We start from the raw sequence: 14861 nt of genomic DNA, 5'->3' as shown, positions 1-14861 counted from the left end.
CTCCCAAGTTATCCAAGTCATCATTTGCTTCTTCATGTTCTTTAACCGTTAGTCAGAATTTCACTCTGGAACTGGTTTCAGTAGATGAGGTGTTGGATGAGTTACTGAAATTGGACAGTAATAAACCAGCTGGATCTGATGAGTTGGCCCCGTTCTTTGTTAAGATAGGAGCTTCAGTAATTGCAAAACCAATTGCAGATCTTTTTTATCTGTCTTTATGTAGTGCAAACTTTCCACAAGCTTGGAAGACAGCTCTGGTACGCCCTCTTTTTAAAGGTGGAGATCAGACAGACCTCAATTGCTATAGGCCAATCTCTATATTACCGTGCTTATCAAAGGTGTTAGAGAGGCTTGTTAACAGACAATTGATCAAATATCTGGAGACTAATAATATTCTGTCTGAGTTTCAGTCAGGGTTTAGATCAGGTTATGGCTGTGTCTCCGCCACGCTTAAAATTCTCAATGATATTATCTCTGCTTTAGATAACAAACAGTATTGCGCAGCAGTTTTTATAGACTTGGCAAAAGCTTTTGATACACTGTAAACCCACATTTTATATGGACCCAAATACATTAGGTCTCTTGGACATACAGTTGTGATCAAATTTATTCAACCCCCAATGCTGCGAAGGGTTTTATGGAATTCAGTGCACATTTGTAATTGTGTTCATAATGAAATCTTACAAGGACTTGTTAAAGAACTAAATGCAACTAAGATAGCATCAATTTTTTTTGTCATAAAGTATTAAATGGCCTTTTTGTGATTTCTTCATTGACACAATTATTCAACCCCTTTACGACTACCACTCCTAAGAACAGAGGTTCATTCCAGTGTTTTCCATCAGGTATTGAAAACATCTGTGGATGTCAACGAGCAGCAATCAAGCATGATAAGCACCAATTAGGCAGATTTAAAAGGACTGTGATACTCAGCTCCTTCTAGACATCTACTGGTGTAATCACCCATTATCACCCATTGATAATTGGATGATGTCATCAACGCGGGACAGTGCGAGACGGGAGTAACAAACGTGCTTAGGTCGACCAACAAATTATGTATTATTTACTGTGATTTCCTCTGCTTTGCTTAAACTTTTTGTCACCTTGGTGACCCGGGCACCTGTATCGACGAGACAGACAACGGCGGAGGCTGTTTACATCGTCTGAAGCGGAGTTTTTTCACCGCGGCTTTGTCGGCACGTAAAACACCATCATTATGCCGGGAGGAAACTCTAGCAGCATGGAGGACCAGCTACATAGAGCGGACATCACCGATATAATAAGCAAGCAGATGGATACCCTTTTCCAAGACATAGATTTTGTCAACAAAATCAGTAAGATACTGGTGGATTCCCTCATCGAACCTGTCAAGAGAGCCATCGCGGAGACCATCACTGAGACAGTAAGAGAATCCGTGCAGTATGAATTAAAACACACAGCTGATAAACTGAGTGAACTAGAGCAGAAGTATGATGATATCACTGATAATCTTGACGAACAAGAACAGCACTCACGGCGGAATTGTCTCATTGTCTTTGGTGTCCCTGAAACAAATATGGAAAATACAACTAAACTTGTTTGTGACATTTTTAAAACCACTCTCAAAATAGAGGTTCAGCCCTCTGAGATTGACACAAGTCATCGATTAGGACAAAAGCCTGCCCACCTGAAAGCTAAACCTAGGGGTATTATCGTTAAGTTCACAAATTACAATGTTCGGGACCATATTTTCAAGACGAAAAAAGCACTGAAGAACTCTAAAATGCATATTTTAGAGAACTTAACTACAAAGAGAGTGAAACTGTTTACTGAGCTACGAGAAAAATACAAGGATAAACTAACTGCAAGTTGGACACGTGATGGGCGCATACATCTGCTTACACATAAGATGAAATTACATGTTATCAGCAGACTCTCTGATGCCAGGAAATTGCATATTATCTAAACTTCGGATTTTAATTAATTGGGTATTGTGGTCACTTTAATTAATTTCTAATATTATGTTGGGTTTGACTTTAGCATTAGTGTTTAGGATTTTTTTCTTTGTTTTTTTTGGGTGTATATGTATATTCATATGTACATGTGCATGCTTGTGTGTGTCTTGGGGGGTGGGGGGGGTGGGTTGTTAGTTATAGTAGTTAAATTTGAAGATATTATGGAGCCCTTTCTTGTCTTACAATCAATCACTGGTCAATACTATCATTATAGGTTTGCAGTATATGGGCTTACATGAATTTAATTGCACTAATGATCATGAAATATTTGAGCAAAATTGTGTTTATAATGGCGGGAATCTAAACTGTAAACATTTTTTATCACATCAGCTAAAACACATAATTAATAACCAAAAACTGTCATTGATGCACCTTAATATTAGGAGTCTAAATAAACATCACGACGACTTAGTCTCCCTATTAACTAACATAGGACAGAGATTTAAAATCATTGGATGTAGTGAAACATGGCTAAACGAAGGATCATGTATAGATATTCTCAAACTTGATGGATATAACCTTTATACCAAAAATCGACTTAGTAGACCAGGAGGGGGAGTCTGTCTGTATGCAGCATCCCATCTTTCAGTTACTATCCGTGAAGACCTCATTATTGATGATAGTCATTCAGATTCCCTATTCCTGGAAATAGATGTAAAAAACAGCAAAAATATTATCGTAGGAGTAATTTATAGGCCACCAGATTCTGATATTGAAAAATTTAGAACTAATTTAGAAAAACTTCTATATTGCATAAACCAAACAAATAAAACATGCTTCATTCTTGGGGATTATAATATAGACCTAGCCAAGGATGACCTGAGGATAAAGGATTTTATTAATATTTTATATTCATCTTCTTTTTTCCCCACAATAAATACATTTACTCGGGTAACTGATTCCAGTAAGACAATTATTGATAATATTTTTACAAATTTGCATAAAGCTCCCATAATCTCGGGTGTAATACTCACAGATATAACTGATCATTATCCTGTTATTTTATGTACTGATTTCTCAGGAATATTAAATGTTCCTACTATCAAAACTAGAGTTAAAATTATAAATCGAAAATCTCTTCAAAAATTGTGTGCAAACCTCCATAATAAAACGTGGGAATCAGTATACAACTGTAAAGATCCAAATGCTGCGTATGATGCATTAATCTATGAAATTACAGATTCTATCAATTCTACCATACCAGAAAGATATATAAAACAAGGTATTATTGAACAAAAACCCTGGCTAACAAAGGGCATTTTAAAATCTATAAATAAAAAGAATAGACTGTATAAACAGCTAGTAAAGAATCCTAGTAACACAAATAAAGACATTTACTCAAAGTATAGAAATAAGCTCACACAATTAATACGAATAAGTAAGAGAATGTATTATACTGAACTCCTTCAAGTCCACCAGGGTGACCAAAAAAAATCTTGGCAGGTGCTCAATGAAATTCTCGGTCGGAAGCATAAAAATATTGTGCTTCCTTATATTGATAACAAGGTAGACCCCAAAAATGAAGGAAATGCCAGTCTAAACCTTGTAAATAAATTTAATGATCATTTCATTTCAGTTGGAAAACAACTATCTACAAACATAAATCAACCACAGAATATCACGTTTAGGAAATACCTTCAAGGAAATTATTCTAATTCATTTTTTATGGGGCCAACAGATAATGATGAAGTGTATAGAATAGTTATGAAACTGAAAACCTCCCATACTATTGGTATAGATAATATTTCTAGTAAAATTCTTAAAGGTATTATAAATGCAATTCTGGAACCACTTGTCTACTCTATTAATCTTTCTTTGGTCTGTGGGGTTGTGCCTGACATGACAAAAATTGCTAGAGTTGTACCGGTATACAAGTCAGGGGACAAAAATGATCTTTCCAATTATCGACCTATATCAATATTGCCTGCACTGTCTAAAGTGTTGGAGAGGGTTGTATATAGCAGACTAAATAATTTCTTGGAAAAATACAAAATTTTGACTCCTTCACAATATGGCTTTAGGAAAAAGAGTACCACTGCTATGGCAATTCTGGATCTTCTAGAAAAAATTAATGAAGCAATTGAAAAAGGCGAGTGTGGTATTGGAGTTTTCCTTGACCTGTCGAAGGCATTTGACACCATTGATTTTGAAATTTTATTACATAAATTACAATATTATGGTATTAGAGGGACAACTTTAAGTTGGTTTAAAAGTTACTTATATGGGAGGCATCAATATGTTGCTATAAACAATTATAAGTCTGATTATCAAATAATGCAATGTGGTGTTCCCCAGGGATCTATTTTAGGGCCACTTCTTTTCATTTTATATATAAATGATTTTCCACTTTCCTCCAATATTCTACATAACATACTGTTTGCAGATGACACAAATTTATTTACATCCCACAAAAATACAAATATCTTGGAAAATGTTCTAAATGATGAATTAAATAAAGTTGATACATGGTTAAAAAGTAATAAATTATATTTAAATATAAAAAAGACTAATTTTATCATATTTCGCTCACCTAGAAATCGAAGTAATATTGAACAAGTGAAAATAGAAATTAACGGTATCTCTATTGTGAGAGTGGCATATACTAGATTCCTGGGGGTTCATATAGATGAGTTCGTAAACTTCAGGAGCCATATTGATGAATTAATAAAGAAATTATCAAAATATGTTGGATTATTTCTCAAATTGAGGCATTTCTTACCTGGAAAAGCACTCGTAATATTATATCGGACCTTATTTGAACCTCATTTGAATTATTGTAATATTATTTGGAGTAATACCTTTCCCAGCCATCTGAAGAAACTTCTCATTCTACAGAAGAAAATTATTCGTGTCATTTCTTGGTCCGGATTTGACACACCTTCTGAACCTCTTTTTTATCGATTGGGTCTTCTGAAAATTACGGAACTCAATATTCTGCATAATGCTTGTACCATGTATTCTGTTGTAAATAAGCTCAATGATAGACTTTGTTATCTAATTCCAATATGTTTCCCCTCTCATACTTATCAGACTAGGAAAAAGCATTATATAACAGGAAAAAAACGCAAACTCAAATGTACTAGTCTTAGCATAGTCTGTAAAGGACCACAGGTATGGAATGATATGGATATAGACTTACAAATGTCTCAATCCTTGCAGATTTTTAAAACAAGATTAAGGAGGAAATTGTTGTTGATATATTGCTCAAACATGAACTAATCTAATTACTATTATTATTTCTTCTATTATTTGCTTTATTATTTTAAACATTTATACCAGAATGTGACAGGAAGGGAAAAGACCATATGGACTCTAACTAAAACTAGGTTTGGGTTGGGGAAAAATTGTGATCATTGTTATGTGTTTGTTTATCGTTTGTTGTTATTGTTATTATTATTATTATTAGTTTATGTACATGTATAAGTATGTAAAATGTGTTTATGTGTGTATAGATGTGTATATGGAGAATGGACTACGTGTTACCTATTACTATGTACGGTCCCCACTTAAAAGCTCTTTAGCTTCTTAGGGTGTACCTTTTCACATAATCAAATGAATTACAATGAAAAAATGTTTTAAACTGTGCTCAAATAAATGTGAATAAATAAATAAATGAAATGAAATGAAATGAAATGTTTCCAAGCATGGTGAAGGCAAGAGAATGGTCCCAGAAGACAAGAGAAGAGGTTATTGCTCTTCACAAGAATGGCAATGGATATAAAAAGATTGCGAAGTTGTTAAATATTCCAAGAGACACTATCGGAAGTATCATTCGCAAGTTCAAGTTAAAGGGCACAGTGGAAACGTTACTTGGTCGTGGCAGAAAGAAGATCCTGACCGCGACTGCTGTGCGCTACCTGAAGCGTAATGTGGAGAAAAATCCCCGCGTGACTGCTAAGGAACTGAAAAAAGACCTGTCAGATGTGGGCACTGAAGTTTCAGCTCAGACAATAAGGCGCGCACTGCATAACGAAGACCTCCATGCCAGAACGCCCAGACACACCCCCTTGCTGACTCCAAAGAACAAGAAAAGTCGACTGCAGTATGCCAAAAGTCATGTGGACAAGCCACAAAGGTTTTGGAACAGTGTACTGTGGTCAGATGAAACTAAATTAGAACTGTTTGGGACAATGGACCAGCGCTATGTTTGGAGAAGGAAGAACCAGGCTTATGAACAAAAGAACACCTTGCCTACTGTGAAGCATGGCGAGGGGTCAATTATGCTTTGGGGCTGTTTTGCTTCTAATGGTACAGGAAAGCTTCAACGTGTGCAGGGTACCATGAATTCCCTTCAGTACCAGGAGATCTTGGAGGAAAATGTGATGGAGTCAGTCACAAACCTGCGGCTTGGGAGACGTTGGACCTTCCAACAGGACAATGATCCGAAGCACACATCCAAGTCCACTAGAGCATGGTTGAACATGAAAGGCTGGAACATTCTAGAGTGGCCATCGCAATCACCAGACTTAAATCCAATTGAGAACCTCTGGTGGGACCTAAAGAAGGCAGTTGCAGTGCGCAAGCCTAAGAATGTGACTGAACTGGAGGCTTTTGCCCATGAAGAATGGGCTAAGATACCCATAGGTCGCTGCAAGACACTTGTGTCAAGCTATGCTTCACGCTTGAAAGCTGTCATAACTGGAAAAGGATGTTGTACTAAGTACTAAAAAATAATGTCACTAGGGGGTTGAATAAAACTGATAATGATGTGAGCACAGTAAAGACATTTGTGGTTATTCCATCATAAATATTATGTTATGTTTGTCTAATTTATAAGTGCCTCTTTGATATAATTGTAAATAAGATGACTGAAATGATCAAAATCAATGTCAAACTGGCCAAAACACTTTATTTCAGTGGGGGTTGAATAAATTTGATCACAACTGTAATTGTTTTGTTTTGATGCATTTGCATTGTGTTATGCAGGGTGAGGTTTTGAGTATGCATTGTGTGTTATGAGTGAGGTCACGTGTAAGGCGGGGTGTGTTTTTTTCTTATTGGGGAGTGGATTCCTTTACCTTTAGAGAGCAAGTGAGAGAGTGAGCCACACGGTTTTCTGACCATGTCCATGTGTCCTCATGTCACTAATTATAGAATTAGGTTTAGACGTGAAATATGGAAGTGGCATGAGAATATTGCAGTATGTATTTCGTGGTACGTCACTGAAGTAAGATAATAAAGTCAATAACTGCATACAGGACTCGAATGTGTCTGGTGGATAGGCTGCCATCGTTGAACATGCATCAGTTACGCGGATCGGTCTGTACGATCATTTGGAAACTCGTACAAAAGCCAAGTCAAATTAGTTACACCCATAGGTTCAAAATACTACGTAGCACTGCAGACTATACAATTTCATATTTCTTTAAAAAAGGATCAATGATGTCTACTCATTAGAGTTTAACAATAAGTTGTTTGGTATTATTTACCTTTATGTGAAAATGTAATACAAAAAATATTGCAAACTATATATGGGAAGCAGTGTAAACCAGCCCATCACGACCAGTAGAGTCCCTCGTGGCCAGCCGGTCAACCATTTCGTCCAGCTGATGTGTGGCAGTATTCTTCTCATCACCCGCCTGCTTAGGCTTGTGGGGAAGGTCCACTCAGTACCTGATTCCCACAAGCAGTCCTTCCAGAGATACTCACCACAGCCCACAATGGAGAAGGGGAGAGGGTCATTCAGTTACTATCATGTTTTATTAAGTCTGCATTTTATTAAGTCCAAGTTTTATTTGGTCAGACTATTGTTTATGGATTTATCATTTAAACATTTTTATTTCTTTCTTTCTTCAGAAGTTTCAGTCTTTGTTTTTAGATGTTTTTGACAATTTACACCATTTTAAGACCTTTATGTCTTACCAGCTGTGGATTACTACAAGGAATGGGTCAACTCTGTAATAGTGAGTGTCACGGTGAGGGGGCCGGGTCGCCACCAGAGGGCGCGCAACCCGGCCAGCAGCCGATCCCAGCACACACCCCCGCGCACGCAACCACTCCCACTAAACTAGATCTGCGCAGCTCCTACAACTTTATTCGCGTACGCGAGGGTGATGAATGGAAGACGGCATTTAGTACCTCTACGGGGCACTATGAGTATCGCGTCTTGCCTTATGGCTTGGCGTCTGCCCCGTCGTTCTTCCAGGCGTTCATTAATGAGGTCTTAAGAGAGTTTCTGAATAGATGCGTTGTCGCTTACATCGATAACATCCTGATCTATTCACCCTCCTACGACCAACATGTGCGTGATGTACGGGCAGTTCTGGGCACGCTCTTGCGCAATCGGTTGTATTGCAAGCTCGAGAAGTGCGAGTTCCATCTCAGTGAGATGAACTTCCTAGGCTACACCATTAGGCCAGGCTCCGTGCACATGCAGCACAGGAAGGTGGAGGCGGTCGTGAAATGGACGCAGCCTCACACACGGCGTGAGCTGCAGAGATTTCTGGGCTTCGCGAATTTCTACAGGCGGTTCATTCGCGCATATAGTCAGATCGCAGAGCCCCTTACTGACATGCTGAGAGGGGGAGGAGTTAAGCTTCGCTGGACAGAGAGATCTACGAGAGCGTTCAACCAGCTGAAGCAAGCGTTTGTCAACGCGCCGGTTCTGCACCAACCGGATCCTAACCGTCCCTTTATAGTGGAGGTAGACGCGTCGAACGTGGGAGTACGTGCTGTCACAGCGACCGAAGAAGCATAGCTCTCTCCGTCCCATAGCCTTCTACTCTAGGAAGCTCACCGCCGCCGAGCGTAACTACGGGGTGGGAGACCGTGAGTTGTTGGTCATGCGCAAGGCGTTCGGTGAGTGGAGACACTGGCTGGAGGGAGCTAAGCATCCATTCACCGTGCTTACTGACCACAAAAACCTGGAATATATCAGGACCACGAAATGGATGAACGCCCGTCAAGCCAGGTGGTCTCTGTATTTCTCTCGTTTCAAGTTCCAGGTGACGTACCGGTCAGGAGAGAAGAACCAGCGTGCGGATGAGCTATCTAGGTCCTTTCCTGGCAGTACGGAGTCGACGAGCCGGTGCTTACGCCTGAGTGCGTCGTGGGAGCCTTGGAGTGGAAGATCGATCGGGAGATCGAGGCAGCGAACCCGCATCCAGGTTGCCCGCCGCATCGTAAGTACGTTCCCCCCGCGCACCGTAGTGCCCTCATCAGCTGGGCTCATACGTCAGTGGGGACGGGGCACCCAGGGGTGTCAAAAACGGCTCAGTTGTTGGGGGCTCGCTACTGGTGGCCGGGGCTGCACCGGGACGTACTGCAGCAGGTGGCGTCCTGCGCGGTGTGTGCGTGGTGCAAGGTGCCACACACTCCTCCTGCGGGTAAGCTCCTCCCTCTCCCTGCACCCAAGCAACCATGGACGCACATCGCTCTGGATTTTGTCACAGACCTCCCCCCGTCCGAGGAGAACACGGTCATCATGGTGGTGATAGACCGGTTCTCGAAGATGGTTCGCTTCCTTCCCCTGCGGGGCCTGCCCACCGCTTGGGAGACTGCGGATCTCTTGTTTCGGCACATATTCCGGCAGTTCGGTCTGCCTGAGGATATCGTGTCGGACAGGGGACCGCAGTTCACCTCGCGTGTGTGGCGGGAGTTCCTGTCCAAGCTCAACATCACGGTTAGCCTAACCTCTGGTTACCATCCGCAGGCTAACGGACAGGTGGAGCGAGCGAACCAGGAGGTGGGAAAGTTCCTGCGCGCGTACTGCAGCGAGCACGCGGACACATGGTGCGCCCTTCTGCCCTGGGCCGAGTACGCAAAGAACTCCCTCACACATTCCAGCACGGGGATGACACCGTTCGAGTGCGTGCTCGGTCGCCAGCCGCCGCTCTATCCTTGGAACGCCGCGTCCTCAGACCAGCCCATCGTCGAGGAGTGGTGCAAGAGGAGTGAGCGGGTGTGGGAGGACACCCATCAGCGGCTGAGAGAGGCGATTCGGCGATTCAAGAGGAAAGCCGACCGTCGGAGGGGAGAGACCCCATCTTATCAGGTAGGGGATAAGGTGTGGGTCTCCACCGAAGATGGACGCCTGGGCAGGAGAGGTAAACTGGGGGAGAGATATGCCGGCCCGTACGTCATCTTGAGGCGGCTTAACCTAGTTACTTATCGCATCAGTCTGCCCGAAGACAGACGTGTGTCGCGTGCATTTCATGTGTCCGCTCTCAAGCCATACAGAGCAGGTGCTTAAGCCCGCAGGTCGTCTGGTCCAGTGCTGCACATTGCCGCTACACGAGCGTCTCTGGTTGAGAGCGAGTCCGTCACTGCGTTCCCTACCGTGTGTGTACGCTACAAGCTTCACCTTGCATCCACAGTGTGTGCGCTACGAGCTTCACCTTGCATCCACAGTGTGTGCGCTACGAGCTTTACCTTGCATCTACAGTGTGTGCGCTACGAGCTTTACCTTGCATTACTTGCTGTGTATGCGCTACGAGTGTTACTGGTTGCCATGGATAATAAACCACCTTCTGTCCAACCCACATCTCCGACTGCCTCTGTCCCGACGCCCCCGGCGTCACAGTGAGGACAACACAGGAATAGGTTTTATATCAAAGGTGTTTTGCTGTTCACTGTAGGTATTTTTTTATACTTGCGATTAATACCAAAGTTTATTTGGTATACCACTATCTCACACAAACTACATTTCGACAACAAGTGCTATGATTGCACTGTGTGGTATAGATCAGGCTGAACAGCACTTAATTATCCATCATCATTTACTATTTAAATGATTATTACAATGAGCAAAATGTGTTTTCTGAATACATTAGAAATGTGCATGTTAGTTGGTGCTGGGTGAACCTTTTTTAACATCACCCAAATGGGTGTCATCCTCAGCTTTTTAGACACATGCACAGAAAGGTGTTTCCCCGAGGTGTTTGGGTCAGAAGGATACTGGACACAGAAGTGAGGGGACACCGAGCTCTCTTTATTAAAGGAACGAAAGGACAGAAGGACTTGTGTCTTTTGTAATGGGGCAGCAGGCTGTTGTAGTGATCAGGGTTGATGCACCCAGTAATCGAAGGTTGAAGCCCCTAGACAGGTGTATGTGGATCCAACTGTAAATGAATCAGAGCAGGAAAGGAACAGAACTGATGGGGTCATATGGAAGGACAGGGGGAACTCACCACTCTTCCTGCTCCACTACAGGGACAGTGAGAGAAACAGAGCACACAACTCCAGTAGAGGGTGAGGGGAGTGTTTGGTGAGGATGTTAGAGGAGGAAGGAGGAAAGGATCACACCCAACTAGGTGGGTTACAGGCTCAGACCCCCAAGACAAATTAAATGAAATTAAATGAAAAGATTTGAACCAGAGTCCGTGACTCTGACCATGGTACCAGGAAAAGATGAATACCTGTAATGCAGAACACACACACTCTCTCCATCTCTCTAACCAGAAGAGACAGCGAGACAGGGACATGAGGAGATAAACATAAGACAGACAAGAAAGTCCAAGGACACTCTTATAGAGAACATCCATGGTCACCTATGAGAGATCAGGTTTATGAGCACAGAATAATCCACAGAACATCAGCTCCATCTGGTGGCACACAGCTGGCACTGCGAGCCAAGCATTAAATCTTTAGCTTTGGTTTAAATACAAGAAAGCCCTTCTCATAAAAAGCTCTGACTCGTATATATCCATCAATGACTCAAACTCAGGTTAATCCCATATGCAAATCCCACTTTTCTTTACCACTTCTTTACTATTCACCCTCCTTTACCATTACAATTACATTTATGGCATTTGGCAGACGCCCTTATCCAGAGCAACTTACATTTTTATCTCATTTTTTATACAAGTGAGCAATTGAGGGTTAAGTGCCTTGCTCAGGAGCACCTCAGTCATGGCCTCAGGTCTGGAAATCAAACCCATGGTCACAAGATCAGTTCTCTAACCACCAGGCCATTACTCACTCTCCTTTACCATGACTCACTCTCCTTTTCTATTACGCACAACACTGTATTACGTCTAATCAGTGCGCTTCTGCCCAGCTGGATCTCTGGCCAGACTGACGGGCGCTGGGCTAAGTCCTATCTCGCGTGGGCGATATTGCAGTATCCCCACCTTATAGACTTTCTGTAGGCAATATCTCACTATATCCCTATCATATAACAGAGATCATCCGGCGGGCAGACACTGGCGGATATTTAACACTTAAAAAAATTCCCACTTACTGCGGTTTTCGTTAGATCGGGCGGAGAACACCACCAGAGACGGGCGGTGACCAGTGATGTCAGTAACGCGTTACTTAGTAACGCGTTACTCTAATCTTACCACTTTTTTCGGTAACGAGTAATATAACGCGCTACTATTTCCAGTCCAGTAACCAGATTAAAGTTACTTATCCAAATAACTGTGCGTTACTATTTATATTTTCCCTAGTAAAATATAAATTTTTGCTTTCTTCTTGGCTCAGTTCTACTTTTGCGTCTGACCGTAGCGCTCGACTCCGCACGCTGCGCGCGACCCTGTGAGAGCGCGAGCACGTTTTACAAGTCATTCTTTGCTGTGTCCTCCCGTAACGATATGTGGTAGTATAAAGAAACACCCCTCAAAAACAGGGGAAGGAACATTTACCTGATGAATTTTAATGTTGCTTTGTGTTCCACGTTTGAAAAGTGCTGGAATTTTGACTAACGTCGCCTACTTTAAAATGCTTGAAATTGTAATGGTATTTCGTTTCACAAGCTGTCTGACTGAACTGGGGTGGGTTTCCCGAAACGTTCGTAGCTTCATACGAGGTTACGAAGTACTTGGCGCTACGAACGTTTCGGGAAACCCACCCCAGTTCGCTTGTATTACGTTTACAAATAAATTTACAAATAATACCGCGCAGCTACACAAACGTAATGTCAGGAGATGTTGTAGCGACTCCTACTCCTCACGGCGAGTCTTGCCCTTTAAGTGACACTGGGGGGCGGGGCCTGCGCGCGCCAGGGTTGCGTTATCAATAAAGTTTCCCTCCTCGGGATTTTTGGATTAAGCAGTTTCTGCCTCGGTTACCGAACCTGCTTCAATACATTGTTACTGTTAAAAATGCACTTCCAATAAAGTGAGTATTGGAAAAATTAATTTTGCTGCTGAATGTAACTACTAAAGTAACTTGTAATCTAACGTAGTTACTTTTAAAATCAAGTAATATGTAACGTAACTAAGTTACTTTTAAAAGGAGTAATCAGTAATCGGATTACTTTCTCAAGGTAACTTAGCCATCACTGGCGGTGACGTCACTCCCTGGATAGGTACTTTCCCTTTGCTTGCGGGGTTCCCACTTTGCCCAGCCCAGCCAGGGATCTCATCCCCCGGGGAGCGTCCTCGAAGATCAGTCACTGCCTTTCCGGGGTGCCTCTCGCCAACCCTTGTTCATGACGCCAAATTGTCGTGGAAACTTTCTGGAAATGCATGAGGACTCAGACGTGGTTAAATGATTAATTTATTACAAAAATATAAATATATATAAATAGGACAAAGACACAAGACAGACACAGACATGAGAGTCTCATTCAAGCATGACAACTCTGAAGGCAGAGAACTCTGCTTATATACAATCTTAAACACAGTTTAGCAGTTCTAACAAGCAGGTTATCTTAAGCACAGGATGTTCCAAAACATAGGCGTCCAGCAGGCTACTTTGTCTCACATCTCCTAATATGGACTTCCCTAGAGTTAGCGGAAGCAACTGATGTATCAGTTGAACACAGAGAAAGCTAAATGACCCAAGACTAGTAGCCTAGTGACTACCAGTTAACAGAGTGCTCTTACCCTCAGCACTCTCCCTGACCTGGGTCACGTAGCACACATGCATAATATGAACTAAACATGGTTACACTGAATCACACTACTTCATTATTGTAGTCCTTCTGCTTAGTCAGAATGGACATGTCCTAAATCATAAAGTTCATAATGATCTCTTATAATAACTAAACATGATCTAATCAATAATTTCTGTCACAGCACTCTCCTTTACCATGACTCACTCTCCAGCTTGTAGTGGAGCACAGAGGAATATAAAACCACATCCAGGTCAGATGAGTTCAGGTTCCTTTTTCAACATTCTGATGGAATAGTTTGGTTCCAGAGGTAAAATGTGATGTCATGATCTTGTGTTTTTCTGTGTTGACCAAATCAGTCATTAATAGTGGTATTATGGGCCAGCATACCAGTCAGCCTGTGTTTGACTATTGCCAGATCGATCAAGACAGATTCAGATTTGATCTTTCATATTGTCACGTTGTGGGGGGGCCCCCTGCCGGTCGCCCCCGGTTACAGCGGCAGCGGTCCTGTTTTTGGTCACGTGATGTTCGTCCCTCAGGTGGGCGGGACCCGTGATCCGTCTCACCTGAGGGTTGTTTGTTCGTCTATATATGTCTTGTCTTTGTACCAGTTGACTGCTGGTTATTATTTCCTTAATCTGGAACAATGCACGGGTTTTTGGTTTGCACACTTTCTATTAAACCATCCTATTTCCCTGAGACTTGGCGTGATCGCTTCCTTTTTAGTTGCTCACATACGCACATCTTAAGGTGCGTATGTGTTATATGTTGTGTCTGTGTTTTTGTTTTGTTGTTCCCCGGAGGGCCCCCCCCCCCCTAAATATGTTTTTGGGGGGGAGGTATGGTGTTCCTGAGCCACGACATGTGGCTCAGAAGGCGCTGCTCCATCGGGAGACCTGACCTTTGGGAGGGACCCCTGAGCAGGGAGGAGCCCCTGTACCCCTTTGTAGGCTGAGGATGCCTGGGGTGTATGGACAGGGTGTCTCCTCATGCCAAGAAGGTGTCCCCTCCCCCCTGGGTATAAGGGGGGCCAAAGGTCAGGGCAGGGCGCGTTATGTGTTGTGTGTCGTCTGTGTGCGTGTGTGTGT

At 42.4% G+C, this 14861-nt stretch overlaps 1 protein-coding gene across 1 annotated transcript in view; it reads right to left on the bottom strand.

The window, feature by feature from the left end:
• ccdc166 (coiled-coil domain containing 166) overlaps nt 1–14861 on the bottom strand; it is a 97986-nt gene that overhangs the window by 68263 nt on the left and 14862 nt on the right. The window lies entirely within an intron of this gene.

Source organism: Brachyhypopomus gauderio, unplaced genomic scaffold (genome assembly GCF_052324685.1).
Source record: "Brachyhypopomus gauderio isolate BG-103 unplaced genomic scaffold, BGAUD_0.2 sc114, whole genome shotgun sequence".
Taxonomy (NCBI): domain Eukaryota; kingdom Metazoa; phylum Chordata; class Actinopteri; order Gymnotiformes; family Hypopomidae; genus Brachyhypopomus; species Brachyhypopomus gauderio.
This window is presented reverse-complemented; position numbering and strand designations above follow the sequence as displayed.